Here is a 17,636-nt window from a genome sequence, read left to right on the forward strand (position 1 = left end):
GCCATGTGGGCGGCCGGGTGCTGGGGACGGAGCTCTGCAGCTCTTATTTCAACACCATACCTGTGACTGGGTGCCACAACTATAAGGGATACACAGCTATTACCAATACCAAAGGAGTGGTCTCTGTAATCCCTGCACTTTTTCATTTTGTTTAACCCCAGGTTGTCTATTAATGTTTTTCCCCAGTATTCCTCATGAGGTGAGATTAGAAGTTTCCCGAGATGAACCTCAGAATGCATTCATTGAAAGGAAGCCTTGGATTCATTTTTTTCCCACGTAGAAATCATGTATTCATTAGAATCATCTCTTTGTGGCACTATGCTATTGTGGAGAATGGAGGGCAACCCTTCAGAAGAAGAATATCCCTTTAAGCCTCTTACTGTAATTGTCACTGGGTCTTGTGATCCACACAGTTTTCTCCAGCTAATTGCCTAGTTTCAACATTTTCATAAAGGCGCTCATATATGTAGATCGCTTGGTCTTCCTCTGAGAGAATCTAAAGTCTGGAATTTCCTATTTAACTATTATGCTACCATTTCTTCCATATAGATTTGAACATGCTATTATCAAGTCCTTTAACTATTTATAACCTTATACTGATATTATAGTGAAACTTGAATAACTTCACAAACACAAGAGAAAAATCTAAATACTAATTTTGTTATCAAGAGATGTAACACACCCATTAACAGCATTTTCTGTTCATCTTGCTCTTTCTTCTTTGCATCTTCCACAACCAGGTTTCTTGGAATGATTTGGCCATCATATGGCTTTTTATTCAAGAATTATTTCCATTGTTCAATCAGTGATGGCGCACACCTTTAATACCAGCAGTCAGGAAGCAGAGGCAGGCAGATCTCTGAGCTCAAGGTCAGCTTGGTCAACAGAGCTAGTTCTGGGACAGCCAGGACTACACAGAGAAGCCCAGTTTTGAAAAAAAAAAGAATTATTTTGAACAATTGCATTCAATTTAATAGCATTTTGATAAAAATGCTGAATTCTTTCTAAGTTTTGAGAATTCCTTTAATTATATCCCATATTTTATCAACAGTTTTTATATACTTAATTCTTTACTTCTATTAGTGAGAAAATGGTATTTAACCTGTCAGGCAGCAGAATGAACTAGAAGACTTTTAATAATAGCTTCTCAGATCCTACCTTTAACTTACTAAATATTTTTCAGGGTAATTATGATACAAATTGCCTAATAATCACCATATTTTAACAATTTTTCTGAAATTCTTTTTAACTAATATTTCTAATTAGCTTATATGAATGTTCATGGGCTTTTCAGATACTTCAGTATCTAAAAAAATGTTTCTGATGTCTTCAGAATCATTACTGCTATGGTCTTTGTAGGATGTTGTGAATATTCCATTTGATATTGTTTTGCTGTCTGTCAATTATCTGACTGATATTTACTATTTATACTTGATTTTTTTTTCTTGCTTTATACTTAAACTCACTCATTCAAAACCAAAAGCACCTCTATCATGCATCATTCTATGGACCTTTCAGAAGTCTGAGAAAACATTTTCAATACACACAGTAAATCCAACCAGTATGAATCTTATCATTTATGGGGATTTTTCTGAATTCTTTTCTTTCTTTCTTCCTTCCTTTCTTTCTTTTCATTAATTTTTGTTTATTTATGATGTAGACAGTATTCTGGCTGCAGGTGTGCCTGCATGACAGAAGAGGGTACCAGATCTCATTATAGATTATTGTGTGGTTGATGGGAATTGAATTCAAAACCTCTGGAAGAGGAGTCAGTGCTCTGAACCTCTGAGCCATCTCTCCAGATTCCTGAATTCTTTTCTTGATAATATTTAGTTTCTATATCTAATTTGCTCAGAAATTTTAAGGTGGGTAATAATTGAGTATATATCAGACTTCTTTATCAGTTCAGGAGGGTTTTTTGCATTAACTATTCTCTTGATCTTGTCCTCAGATAGCAGCACACAGCTTGGTGTATTAGTAACGTAACAGGATACTATCTATGTAATTCTCCCTATGAGATTTTATAGAATTAGCAGAAATGATGCACATGATTTGATACCATTAAGGAAGAAGTCCATGATTTTAAAAGACACCAAATTTTCACATATATTTAGGCAATTTCTTCCAAATTCACCTATCCCAATACTTTTGTTTCCACTTATTTGAGTACTGCTTCCATGCATGTAAGTCAACAGCCATTGGTAATTTATCTGGGATTAATTTTCTGTTTGGCTAGTTCATCTGTATTATTTAGATGTTCTGACGTAATTATGACAATTGAGGTCATTCCTTTTCCTATTTCTTTGTCGTTCAGATGGTTCAGTTCACAAAGAGCATCGAGCTGTAGACTGATTTCAGTAGCTTCAGAATGTTCATGCCGTCATCAGTCATGGCAACATCTCCAATATTATCTAACATATCATCTTAGCAACGTCCCCTCCTCAAACTCTCCCCATAGCTTCCCCACATTTCTACTCACCCAACTTCATGCTCTCTCTCGCTCTCTCTCTGCCTCTGTCTCCCTCTTCTAAAAGACACAAATAAACCCACAAAACAAAAATCAATAACACAAAAATGCCAAAACTAAGCAATACAAAATAAAAAGTCTACACACAACAACAACAACAACACTGAGTTTGTATATGCTGCCTAAGAACTTCTGGGCAAAGGCCCTGCCCTACAGTGTGTTTGATATGCCCAGTTACACTCCACTGGAAAAACTAATTTTTCCTTTGTCATCTCTTATCTATTGTAAATAGTTTCTCGGTATAAAATAAGACCCGATGTTCATTTATCTTTCAGTGCTAGGACCCCATCTGGCTTCAAACTGGTCAGCACCAGCTTGATTTCTCAGTATTCTAGAGCAGTCACGTTTTTGTAACCATCACTCAAGGTATCATTTTCTATCTACAAATCATCATATATAACCTAATTTCAGTATGCCAATCTATCAATTGTATTTTAAAATTTTTATCTACCTATACAGTATTGTGTGGGTTTTCTGTCTTTTATGCAATGTCCTATACTTTTCTGAAGTTGGTATAATGTAATCATTACATATAAAGACCCTTGAATATTTTGCACATTAAAAGTTTAGGATTTTACTACTTACCAACCATATGACCTTGGGCACACTAGTTATTCCCTCATTATTCCTTAGATTTTGGAAAAATGTAATGATAAACAATAGCACCTATGAGTGTGACTTATTTGAAGATTCAGCAACGTGACACTCAAAACTACTTAGAATAGCACCTATCATGCACTTAGCACTCAATAAATTAGAGTAATCATTATGCACATGTTAGCTCCTACTCTAACTTAAAGTTTATGCTGAAAATTTTTATTCCATGCAACTGTTCATCTTCACTTGATGACTGCTGTAATTAACTAAGAGACAAGCTTCTGAGTGTGTCTGTTAGGATGTTCCCAGGAATGATTAACTGTGAGGAGAAGATCCCTTTTCAGAGTTGGTTACATTTTCCAACGAGTACCCCAGATATAAAAAGAACTGAGGAAAACACAGGGTCAAGAAGTCAGGCAATATGTTGTTAAACTACTCTGCTGCTATTATGGAAGCCAACTTAGTGAATCCCTTTTTAAAATAAACAAACATCCCTTGGTTCTGTTCCTGCAGAGAAAATTGCCTAGGACACTCCACCAAATATTTGCTGACAGGAGTTGTCTGTTCACTGAAAGCACATACTTTTTAGGAAGTTTTCTTTCCCCCGTTCCTTTAATTGTGAATTAAGTATCTTTAATTTTTGTTCTCAATGTATTGCCATTTATTGCATCAGCATTTTCATTTTTTGTTTGCTCTTTTTGTGTGATGGCCATATTTATCTTGATCAGTGTTGTTCATATCACCTAGCACTATAAAAGGCCAAACAAAAGAAAACAAACTAAACAAACAAAAAACCAAAAGCCAAAATTTGCCCAGGCTATTTTAATGAGATTAATAATACTTGATCTCAATAAACTCCTACTTAAAAATATAACTCACATGTCTTCCCCAACTTGATCACAGATTTTCAGTGGAAGAAATCTATCCATGCACAATGGCACATGCTCTAGTTTTGATCTTGGTTTTTACTAAGGAGAATTGAAGTAGCTGTTGTCCATCAGTACAAGGCCAGGGATATTTCCCTTGTTCAGCTCACTTTTTAATTCTAGAACAGTCCTTTGTACTCAGGCTCTTGATTTTTTTCAACAATTTGTATTCTTGAAACTTTTTTCAATGATGTTTAACATTTTGAACTCTTCACACCAATTCTGTAGAAACACCCATGCTTCTTTCCGTAATTGCTGAATCACTTCCTTTAAATGCTGCTTAAACTGCCACCTGGGCCTGGTATTGTCAAGAAAATAAAATTCAGCATCCAAAGGAAATAAAACCTCACCTCAGAATAGCTATAATACAAATATAAAAGCAAAAAATAAATTCTGATAAAGGTATAGAAAAAAAGACTCCAGAGTAATTCCATTTTCACTGGATAGTGAGAAGGCATTCTTGCTTCTGGGCTATGAGCCACTGGACACTAGAATCAATGGGCAGAGAGCTGTAAAATGTAACGTTTTTCTCCATTTAAGTTTATACACATCCAAAAAGCTAAGGTATCTATTGCAAACACAGCACTTATCTTGTCACCTTTGTTTCTAATCAAATACCAAATAAATTCTCAAAGCTTCGGCTGTCCAGGGAAGATGATAGGTAGTATTTATTTTTCTCCTCTTCTCCAAGTCCAATTCTCACATCTCTTTAATAGATCTGTAGGAGAATGTTGGCTATGGTCTCTCCTGATTCTCTGCCTCCCTTCCCAGAAGACTCGTCAAATGCCAGTTGCACATAATCTTTTCCTCTCTCCTATGGACCCCTCAGCTGTCCTTTACCTAACTCATACTCATTCCTAAGTGTCAGCTTCTAACACACAGAAATGTTGGTGACCATACTTTGGAGGATCTTGGTAACATTCCTGACCAGAAAACACACAACCACCACACCCTTTTAAGAACCAGAGGAAGCCACAGAAACCAAGGGACAAAAAAGATGACAACCAGAATCTAACATTGTATTCATCCCAAACCCAGATGGCTAGATGCCAGCCTGAAAACACAACCAATAACGATTAGCATGATATGTATTCACTAGAGTACAGCACCCCTATCACAGTGGACACTGAGAAATCCAACATAGATGAAGCACAAGACAAGGATTTCAAAATACACTTGTTTGACTCTGATAGAGATCCTTAAAGCAGATATGAAGAAATCTTTGAAAGTAAAAATAAACAGTAGAATGAAATGAAGAAAACTGTTCAGTACATGAAATGGAAATAGAATCAATAAAGAAAACCAATAATGAGGGAATACTGGACATAGAAACTTTAGGACTTGCATAAGAACCTCCAAATGGAACACCAGCAAGAAAAGAGAATCTTGGTCATTGAACACAAGATAAAAGAAATGGAAAAATTGGTCAAAGACAGCATATATATATATATATATATATATATATATATATATATATATATATATATTTAAAAATCCAGACACAAAACAAACAGGAAATATGAGATACAATGAAAGGACCAAAACTATGAATAATGAAAACAGAGAAAAAGAATAAATCAGGTAAAAGGCACATAAAATATGTTTTTTTAAATGTTAGAAGAAAAAAATTCCTAACCTAAAAAAGAAAAGTGCCTATCAAGATAGAAAAAAACATATGAAGCAAGCCTGGGTTAGAAAAGTAATTTTCCATGTGATATAATAATCAAACATTAAGTATACATAAAAAAGTATACAAATACTACAAAGCTTTTAAACTGCAGTGGTGACAGGTTTTCTTTTAAGTGTATTATTCTGTTATATACATAAAGTATATGATGGTCATTTAGACTGTTTCTAGTCCTTTAGTTATTACTAATTGTGAGGCAGTAAACAAAGACTGCACATATTTCCTCAACATTCTTATTTCATTTCCTTTGTTTAGCTACTTAGCAATGATACTGATTGGCCAAACTGTATCCTTATTTTTTCTTTATAGTGGAAACTCTATTATCTTTTTTATAGGCACCGTATACTACTTTTTCACTTCCATCAACATGTTGCAAAGGTCCTCCTTTCCTCATATCTTTACCAGAACTTTCCAAGTTTATTCTTTAAAACTGTATCCACTGAAACTGCCATAGAGTGATGTCTCAGTATGATTTTTATTTGAATTTCTATAATAATTGCTAATGTTCTATGGCTTTCACAGAAATTTGGTGGCAGTTTGTATGCTGTCTTTTGAGAGGTGCCTATTTACATATGTTGTCCATTTTAATTGTTTTATTTGTTTTGTGAAGCTTTTTAGAGTTTTGTTTTACTACTGAATTTTTGGATATATATTCCAGATAACAACTTCTTGTCAGCTTTGTATTTTGCACATAATTTCTCTCTTTATGTGGGTTTTATCTTCATTCTGTTAGTTGTGTGCCACCCTGATGGGCAGACTTTTTTCCTTTTACCTTGTCATAATCGCATTCTTTAATTTTTGCTTTGATTTATAGTCAGACAACTTGTTGCCCATTCTAATAGTGCATCCTCTAATTCTTTTTCTTCCAGAAGTTTTATACTTACAGACATTATTTTCTTTAAGTTTTTTAACTCTAGCTTGAGGTGAAAACTGGTGAATGATACAGGTCTTTCACCATTTATTTCAAAATTACATTGGGTCAGAAAGACTTGCAGTGTGTAAAGACGTTTTATCCCAAATCTGATCACCTAAGCTTAATCTCTAGGAACCCATCTGGTAAAATAACAAACCTGCCTCCCACAAGTTGTCCTCTGTAGTGACAAGGTGGAGGTCAAAATATAGGTCGAAAATACGCCACTGATATGTGAACACCACGTACTGCATTTTGACATATGTTGCCATGCTAGTCATTGTGGTTCTTAGCTGTTGTAGCTAAGGAGTTTAACTGCTTCAGATGTAGCTTGAATCATCTGAGTCTTCTGTCCTAATGATGGCTCACCCTCAACCCATGAAAGGCAATCAAAGTCTAAATTGATAATCTATATCATTTTGGGAGTCACTTGAACTACCCAGACCAACCGTATGAAAAGAGGGTTAATTTTTCAAGGTGCTCTGTTAGTTTATTGTTCTTTTGAGAAACATTGTCAACCCAAGTGGCTTACCTTTCTTTAACATTCACACACACACACACACACACACACACACACACACACACACACACACACACAGCTCCTGAATTACAGCTCAGGGAACATCAAAGAAGTTGTCCATAAAACAGTTACTCCAGAAATCATTGCCTAAATAAGACCGGAAAAATGACAATATCAGTGGATTTAATGTGGAAAGGAAAATTTCCATGAGGTACCATTCCCAGACAAAGAACTACAGGTAGCTAACAACTTCTGGGAGAAGCAGCGTAAACCTCTTTCAAGGATGAAGCTTCTTATTTATCCAATGCAGAGTGCTCATCTCTGAAACCATTTCATAAAAACAACAAAAATAGACTCTTAAAATTGCATTTTATATACTTGTGATTAAATGTATATATATATATGTAAGAATGATAATCAAAGAAAAAGAAGAAATCAACTTAAGAGTGGTGGCATAGAAGAGGGTTGAGGGGAGTTAAATGGGAGGAACTTTTCAGGGGAAAGGAAGAAGGAAAATGGTGTAATTTATATTTCAATTTAAAATACTGTTTTAAAGTGGTGAAGGTGGACATTCTGTCTTGTTCTGAATCTTCAAAAGCTTTAACCTTTTCTCTGTCTAGCTTAATGGAGCTTCCTGTTTATTATAAGTGGCCTTGTTTATGTTGAGTTATATTCTCTCTATAAATTTGTTCAGCATTTTTCTCAGGAAAGAATGTCCTACTTTATCAATTGCTTTCTTTGCATCTATTGAGTCTTCACCACTGGGAAACACCACTGATGGCTTTTCTCCCCAGCAGCCTGAAAATAACCTGGAAAATAGCCCCTTCAAATATTATGAGCACTAGCTAGCATAAAAGAAGTTTTCAAGCCATTTCCAGATTGATTTCTCTGTGTCCATAAAGGAGTGAGCATTGTGTCTTACCATTTACATTTAGTGGGCAAACCAGAGCAATGCTAATCACTGTCTTATACTGGGGGGCTTTGGGACCTCCATGTTCAGTAGCTCGGTAAGATGTATTCTATACTTAGCACTGAGATTTTCATTTAATACCCATGACTTCAAGAAGGAAGCATAATCAACACATACAGGGCATCTGTGTTCAAGCTACTTTTTAAAAAAATCATTATATATCTTTATTATCTTTAAATTTTATTTAATACATTTTGATAATCTTCTTTCCCATTTGTCAAGGCATCTCAAAGCCTTCCTAACTCTCTTTCAACCAAACACCATATTTTCTTTCTCTTTAAAGTGACAACAAAACATACACCAAAATAAACCTACCAAAACTTAACAAAAGAAAAACATGGAGCTCAAATTTTGTTATTGTTGTTGCTCAACTTTTCCTGAATATAAGGTCTGCCCTGCAGTGTGGTTGATGCACCCAGTATCACTCTATTGGAGAAAACTGTTTTGTTTTGGTTTGGTTTTTTTTCATTCTCAGCAGTTATCAACTGCAATTGCAAATAACTTCTTGGTTAGGGGTGGGACTTTGTGCCTAATTCCCCTTCTCTGTGCCAGGATTTAATCTGGTTTGAATTTGTGCAAGTCTTCTGCATATTGTCAAGGTCTCTGTCGATTTGTGTGTGTTTCAGCTTTTCTGTGTCTACAAGACACTGTTTTTCTTAGTCATTCACTACCTCTCTGGCTTTTCCCATTTTTTCTGCCTCCTCTTCCACATAGGTAATTAATTATTTATCATTTTGTCCTTTCCATCCAATCAATCCAATATTCCCCTCATTCTCATCCAATTCCATTTCATCATTCCATCTCATTCTCATTTACAGTCTTGTATTTGGCTATTACTGTTACATATGCATATATTCATAATAGGGTATAACCTGCTGAGTCTGTTTAGGGTTGCTTATCTGTGTCTGATGTCAGAGATGATCATTTGATATTGAAAAAGCAATTAGGGAGCTAATGTGTGTGAAAGACTCATTCCCCCCCTCTCAGCACTTGTCAGTTGCCTATAGCTATTTGTCTAGCAGTGGTCCCTTGAGATCTCCCGTTTTGGTATTATCGTGTCTATTTGTTGCTGTCATGGTTCAGGTCTCCTTTCAACAGCCATACTGTTAAGGCATCATGAGTGTAGCGTCCCTGTATTTCTAGGAGACACAATCTCAGATCAGACTTCCAGGTAATCTGGAATTTACTCTTTCTGCCCTTCTTCTGTGATGTTCCATGAGTATTAGGTTCAGGAGTTGTATCATGTATGTAACTGTTGGGACTTGACACCTCTGGTGATTTGAATAGGAATGGCCCCCATAGACTTTTGTGTTTGTTGCTGGGTGCTTGGCACATAGGGAGTGGCGCTATAAGGAGGTGTACCCTTACTGAAATAGGTGTGTCATTGTTGGAAGAAGTATGTCACTGGAGACAGGCTTTTAGGTCTAGTGTAGCATTCCCTTCCTGCTGCCTGCCAATGGGCATGTAGAACTCTCAGTTCCTTCTCCAGCACAATGTCTAACAGCATTCTGTCATGCTGATAATGGACTAAACCTCTGAAACTACGAACCAGCCTCAACTAAGTTGTTTCCTTTATAAGAGTTGCTGTGCTCATGGTATCTCTTCACAGCATCAGAAACCTTAAGACAACATCTCACGATCGGTTTATCTCTGCTTTTTTTCAGGAGATATACTTTTCTGTAATAGTCTCTTTTCTGTTCAATTCAGTTTGCTATGCCATCATGGTTAAATATGGTTGTTTACATGTGTTCAGAGATGTATATATGCATTTCTTTTACAATTTCCAGTTCAGTATCATACAGTCATTTATACTACTTGATAATTTTTCTTTGAAATTATGTGGTATCAGTTTTAATTTATTAATTTCCATAACTTATTTGGTTTCTGCCTCCATATTTGCTCAGAGAGGGGCAAGGCCATAGACATTGACAAAGCATGGCATATCAAGTTGCCTGCCATAAGACCAGGCACTCCCCCACCCTCGTGTATTTCAGCTGGGCAAAGCAATCCAGATAATGAACATATTCCCAAGAATTAGCCAAAACACCAGGGACAGCCCCTACTCCCATTGTCAGCAGTCCCACAAATAGACCGAGTTAGACAACTTTCACATAATTACAGAGGGCCCAAGTCAATCCCATGAAGGCTCCCTGGTTGTTGGTTCAGACTCTGAGTTTCCATGAGCCAGGATAGCCATTTCTATGGATTTTCCTCAGATATCCTTGACCTCTCTGGCTCCAAAAATCCCCCCTCCCTCTCTTTAGCAGGACTCACAGAGCTTGGCCTAATGTTTGGCCATGGGTCTATGAATCTGCCTCCATCAGTCACTGGATGAAGGCTCTGTGATGACAACCAGAGAAGTCACCAATCTGACCACTAGGGATGGCCAGTTTATGCTATGCATCCACTGATGCCTAGAGTCTTAGCTGGGCCCATCATTGTAGACTCCTGGAAGTTTCCCTTGCACCAGGCTTCTACCTTACTACATAAAGCACCCCCTCTTTTATTGTTTTATTTATTTTACATACCAAACACAATTCCCCCTCCTACTCCTCCTCCTGCTCCCTTCCCCCCTCCCCTCAACCCACCTCCTATCTACTCCCCAGAAAGGGTAAAGCCTCCCATGCAGGGTCAACAAAGCTTGGTCCATTAAGTTGAGGCAGGGCCAAGCCCCTCCCCTTGCGTCAAGGCTGAGCAAGAAAACCACCATAGGGAATGGTCTTCATAAAGCCAGTTCATGCACCAGGGATAAATCCTCATCCCACTGCCAGGGGCCCCTCAAACAGACCAAGTTACACAACTGTTGCCCATACACAGAGGGCCTAGTTCAGTTCCTTGCAGACTCCATGGCAATAGGTCTAGAGTTCGTGAGTTCCCACGACCTTGGTTCAGCTGTCTCTGTAGATTGAGCATCATGATCTTGAACCCCCTTGCATGCTCATATAATCTATCTTACCTCTCTTTGATTGGAATATCATTACTCAGTCTGGTGCTTGGCTGCTGATCTCTGCATCTGCTTCCATCAGTTACTGGATGAAGGTTCTATGATGACAATTAGGGTAGTCACCAATCTGATTACAGGGGAAGGCCAGTTCAGGCACCCTCTCCACTATTGCTAGAAGTCTTAGCTAGGGTCATCCTTGTAGATTCCTGGGAATTTCCCTAGCGCCAGGTTTATCCCTAACCCCATAACGGCTCCCTCTATCAAGATATCTCTTTACTTGCACTCCCACCGCATTCCTCCCCCAACTCGCCCCTCCCATTCTCTCATGTTCGCATCCCCCATCTCCTCCGGTCTACCTCCCCCAACTCCCAGTTTTCAGAGGAGATCACATACCTTTCTCCTTTCTGGGGTGATCCATGCATCCCTCTTAGGATCAACTTTATTACCTAGCTTCTTTGGAGCTGTGGATGACAGTTAAGCCCCCTTTCCAAACATCTTTCTCAGCACTCTTCCCATCTGCTCATCCCCCAACCCAATCCCTCAAGTTCCCATGCATTCTAGCCCCCAGTGCAACCAAGAGATCTCCCTCTATTTCCCCTTTCCAGGGAAATCCATGCATCCCTTGGGGCCTCTCTGAGTCTGTTGATTATAGCATGATATTCTTTACATTGTAGCTAAAATCCACTTATGAATGAGTACATAACCATGTTTGTCTCTCTGTGTCTGGGTTGCCTCACTAAAATGATATTTTCTAGTTCTATTCATTTGCCTTTAAATTTCCTGATGTCACTGTTTTTAGCAGATGAGTAATAATCCATTGTGTAACTCAAAAATCTAGACATCAAAAAAGACAAATAATCCGATTTAAAAATTGGATACTGACCTAAACAGAGAATTCTCAAATGAAGAATCTCAAATGGCAGAGAAACACTTAAAGAAATGTTCATCATCCTTAGCCATCAAAGAAACGAAAATCAAAGCAACTCCGAGATTTCATCTTACACCTGTCAGAAAGACTAAAATCAAAAAGACAGATGATAGCTTTTGCTGGAGAGGATGTGAATCAAGGGTGAATACTCCTCCATTGCTGGTAAGAGTGCAAGCTTGTACAGCCACTTTGGGGTCAATATGGTGATCCCTCAGAAAATTGAGAATCAGTCTACTTCAAGACCCAGTGATACCACTTTTGCACTCTTGAATATATATATATGTATATATATATATACATATATATATATATATTCAAAGGATGCTCAATCATACTAAAAGGACAGTTGCTTAACTATGTTCATAGCAGCTTTATTGGTAATAGCCAGGACCTGGAAACAACCTTGATACCCCTAACCAAAGAATGGATAAGCTGATTTTTTTTAATTTTTCAAAATGTTTTAATTTTTTTTAATTTAATTTTAATTATTGGATCTCATCCAACAATCCATTCTGCCCTTTGAGTATGAATTTTTTGTATTACCAAAGTAAACTTGATAAGCTTTAATTTACTGTCTTTATTAATATTTGTATTTATTGTTGAGAATTTCATGTGTGTACAATAAAATATGATCATTTTTTATTATACACCTTCATTTTTCCTTCCAACTCCCCTAGGTAGATGTCTTTGCCCCAACTTCGTGTCTGTTTGTTGTTGCATTTTGAGAACCCATTAAGTCCAATTAGTGTTAGGTTGTGGAACCATCCACTAGAGCATGGGAAACATTCATACCCATCAGGTAAACACAATAAGCTTTTATTCTCTTTTTCTTTTTGTGTATTGGTTAAATTAGCAGATTTTGTACCTTCACATGCTTACATGATGGCAGAATTAATCCTGTTAGCTTAAGATGTGACATCCTTTACAATACTTTTGTAACGCTAATCTAGTGGCATTAGAATCCTGATGACATTACTTCTCAAATAAAATCTGTTGGTTTTTTTTTTTCATTTCTGGGACTAGCTTTTTCTGGTGATTAGTAGACAGTCACTTTACTTTCATATCATTTTCTGCCCTGTCTTATAATATTTGTGCTTAGAAACTCGTTTCCAAATGAAAGTCTGTTTTATGTGATTTTATTGCTTTCTCTTGCTGTCTTTCCCATTGTCTGTTTTCCTTGAACTTTTGGCAATTTAATTATATATGCTTAGGGAAAATATTTTTGATAGAATAAAATTGGAAACCTTTGGACATCCTAGATTTAAATATCTTAAGATCTTCAAATATATGGGAACTATTCTAATTTTTTTCTGTTGTTGTTAAGTTGATTATGTGTCCTTTCTCCCTTCTCGTCCTTTTTCAGAACATCTATAATGTAAATATTTGTTTACTGAGTGACTTTTCATGGTTCATAGGTTTTATCACTTATCTCAACTATTTCAAAAGCTCTGGATTCAAATTCAGAAATTCATTCTCTTTAAAGTAGTATATTACTGAAGATTACTTCTATGTATTTTTTTTTTAGTTTACTGACCCCATTAGCCACACAATTTTTCTTTTTAATTATTTCTATCCCTTTGTATTTTGATTCAGATAACAGATTATTTTTCCAGTTTTTTATCTACACTATGTTCCATCTCACTGAATTTTCTTCAAATTATTATTTTGCATTTTATTTCTCTGGGGAGAGTATGTCAATAAAGAATGATGGTGTTCCTTTGTAGGAATCTTTATTTTTAACATGTGTTTTTCATCTTTACATTGTGCATCTTGTAAGTTGTCTCTTCCAATTTTAAACAGTGGCATTCACAGTGAAATGTTTTCTTCTGAAAACTTGTCCTAGTGTCTTTATTGGGTAAACTAAACTTACTTTGGCTCTATGCTACCCTAGTAGTGCAGTCTCTATATAATTTCTTGTGCTGTACCAAATGTCCTTGTTGTTAAAATGTACCTCTGTGGTCTTGACTACAGAGATCTTTTGAAATGGTTTCAATCACTATACTACATGCATCTTACGTCGGGCAAATTTAATAGTGGTTCAGGGTATGTCCAGTGTGTACAGGAGTGCAAAGTGCCTATCAGTGCCTGCAAGGACATGTTGGGGCAGGACTTCATTAGCAAGTACTGGATATGAAGTAAGGCTAAATGAAAGTGTTATAATAACGCTAAATCACACCAACATATCGGGATATCCATGGTATGATGTTCTTGCCAATAAAGCCTGATCACTTATCATTAACTGAGGGTTACCTTGGTTTGGAACTTTACCGAAATCTATTGTCATAGCAATCATTTGAGTCTGCAGGTAGACAGATAGCAGGAATACTTTTTCAGGCCTACAAAGATGCACTATCGCATATCTGCCTGCTATGGCAAAGCAACAGTCACTGTCTAATGGCCTCACATGGCTGGATAGCTCAGGGCAGTCATATCTGGAGGGGCATGTCGTACACATTGATGAAGATTGAATTAATGTCCATTTCCATGGAGTCACAACATTCAGGTTGACCAGTGGGGGAATGGTGCAACATGACTGGCAACAAGAATAGGGACACTCTGATGATTGTGGGTGGACTTGGCACAGCAAGTATGGAATCCAGTACCTATCAGCTTCTACAGCAGCAGCTCTCAACTTGTAGGAGGTCAAGGATCATTTCACAGGGGTCACCTAAGACCATAGGAAAACACCGAGATTTACACTATGGTTAATAATAATGAAATTAAAGTTATGGAGTAGCAACAACAATAATTTTATGGTTGGGGTCGCCACACACGAGGAGGGTTGCAGCATTAGGAAGGTTGAGAATCACCGTTCTACAGGTTCTGAATGGGGGTATACTTAAAATTGCATTCTGTGTGCTAGATTGGGGAGAAAATGTCACAAGGTGAATTTTCCCCTGGAGTAAATCAGTGATCCTCACTACCTCTCAACTTTCATATCTGAGCCCAGAGCCTGCTGAAGTACAGGATTCTTTAGCAAGAAAAAGAAAACATATTGTGGAATCTAAGATATTAATGACAGTCGCTAGAAATATTTATTTTTACCTTGCCACAGACACTCAATGCAATGTGCAGCATTCACTTTTCAATAGTATGATTTGTGTCTTAGTATTCTGCAGGTACATTTTATTCATGTTACACTCAAAGTGCTCTCCCCCCCCCTCTCTCAACTATTCTAGGCTAATTGTTGCTGTTTATACTTTTTGGATTATTTTTATAGAAGGGAAGTAGATAGAGGACACTTTATCAACTATGTTCCTGCTCACACTTCATGGCTGTGTTGAAAACCCACCTGTTTGCATAATACTGTTATTACTTCAAATATGATTTTATTGTTGGTTTGGGACAGGGTCTTTCTATGTAAAAAAAGGCTGACCGATTCCTCACGATGCAGCCCATGCTGATAGCCGACATGTGAACATCCTGTCTTTTCCCGGCTAAATGATGAGGTTAGAGACACGTCCTATCATACTAACCAACTAACCGATAATTTATAGTTCTTAATCCCTTTAGAAATCTGAAACACAGTTTACAAATATACTTTCATAATATTTTTGAATCCATAATTTTTGACACGCTTATGCATCTTTATAAGTTCACCAGTTTTCATATCAGTTCTTTCCATCTTGAAACTCTCTACTGTGAGCTTTTTCTGAAGTGGTGCTTACTTTCAGTGGGAGTTCACAACCCTAGATTAAAAGAAAAACACACTGAAACAGTTTGAGATTGCCTCGGTTAGGAAAGTGTTTCAGCGATAATTTCCTAGCTTGACATTCTCCCACCATGTAAGTAGTGTGAAATTGGTCCCCAGGTTTCTTTTGCATCACATAAACCCTGTGGCTCGTATGTACTATACTTGAAAAGTTTTCAATTTGCAGTCCTTAGTCAGTGCTTGGAATTCTTCTAGTTTACTTCATTGCTCTTTGCTTGATGTGAAAAACATGATGCCAAACTCCCAGTTGTTCTCAATGTTTTTTTTTTCTTCTGTCAAACATAACTATGTCAAGAATAAGATGAAACTGTGTGGAGTTTCAGCAACACTTGGTGTTCAGGCCTGTTCATCACCATGAAGGTGCATGACTTAGAATTTTTTGTATTTGCCACGATTGCCTGACAGCTCCAGTAGAAGACATGATGCCTCTTTGACTCAACTGGACTTCACACTAATGGATAGTAGACCTTAAGAGGGTTAGTAAAAACTTTCTAATTCAATTTTCTGAACAACATATATTCCATTGGGCAGTCTTTTCAAAGAAAAAGAATTTTCTGATTCTGGATTATGTCACTGGATTCTCCTATATTTTTTGCTCCCTGACTTTCAGTTATCTAAAACTTTCAGGTAAAGTTATTAATGTGGAATATATGTATGTATGTATGTATGTATGTATGTATGTATGTATGTATGTATGTATATACTTCTTCTCAGGAATAAGCCTTTTTATAGGTCTTCATCTTTGATCTGGAATAAGAATAACAGACTGGATTTGGGCATCAGCCATGAAAGGAAGGTCTGGAAGAGCTTGTGAATGAAGGCTGAAAGGAGGCCATGGAACCTTCATGAGTGATCAGAAAAGATGTCTTTATTAAAAGGCAGATGCTTATTCAAATTTCAAACGTTTCTATTCCATTTACCCTGGGATAATGTTTTTTTCTTTCTTTTCTTTTCAAGACAAGGTTTCTCTTTGTAGCTTTGGCTGTCCTGGAATTAGCTCTGTAAACCAGGCTGGCTTTGAATTCACAGAGATTCACCTGCCTCTGCCTCCCCAATGCTGGAATTAATGTCATGGGCCATCACCACTTGGCTCTTTTAGAATAACTTTTATTGGGTTTCCCTTTCTGGTGATGACTAACAACTTAATTACCAAATTGTGAACTATGTATAGTCTTTGAGCTCCTATTTTTTCCTGACTTGATGATTGCTAAAGTATGTACCCTTCCTTTGGTCTGAACCCCACCTAGCTTAAACATGTGTAGGTCTTGTGTGTTCTGCTTCAGTCTCTGTGAGTTCATATGTGCATCAGTCCAGTTGTTTCTTGAAGACACTGTTTCCTCAGAGTCATCCATCCCTCTCTTGCTCTTGGAATCTTTCTGCATTCTCTTCTGCATAGAGATCTGAGCCTTGAGGGAAGGAATTAAGACTGAGTACTCTGAAGTGTCTCATTGTCTGTACATTGTCCAGTTGTAGGTCCCTATTTTAATTATTCTCCAAAGAAAGAAGAGGGAAACTTCTATAGCAGTAAGACTCCCCATGGGTTCTTTAAAATAAATTCCATATGGGTTTTTATTTTTTGATATTTTCCTATAATTACATCATTTCTGCTTTCACTTTTCTCTTTCCAAACCCTCGCATACATCTTTTCTCTCTTTTGCATCATATATTCTGTTCAGTCTTATAGTATTAATTGCATTCGATGTTTTCAGGGATGACCATTTGGTACTATATAATTGATGAGCTCTTCCCTGAGGAAGACTATTTCCCCCACTCTCATTATTCCTTGGTTGCCTGTAGTTCTTTGTGGAGAGTTGAGTTTTCTCGAACTTCCACTGTTCACTAAGGCAGGTCTATAAGTGCCCTTCTTATTCAGCTCATGCTTAGACAGTCATGGTGTTGAGACCATATGGGTATA

The sequence above is a fragment of the Microtus ochrogaster genome, chromosome X (assembly GCF_000317375.1).
Source record: "Microtus ochrogaster isolate Prairie Vole_2 chromosome X, MicOch1.0, whole genome shotgun sequence".
In the NCBI taxonomy this organism is placed as follows: domain Eukaryota; kingdom Metazoa; phylum Chordata; class Mammalia; order Rodentia; family Cricetidae; genus Microtus; species Microtus ochrogaster.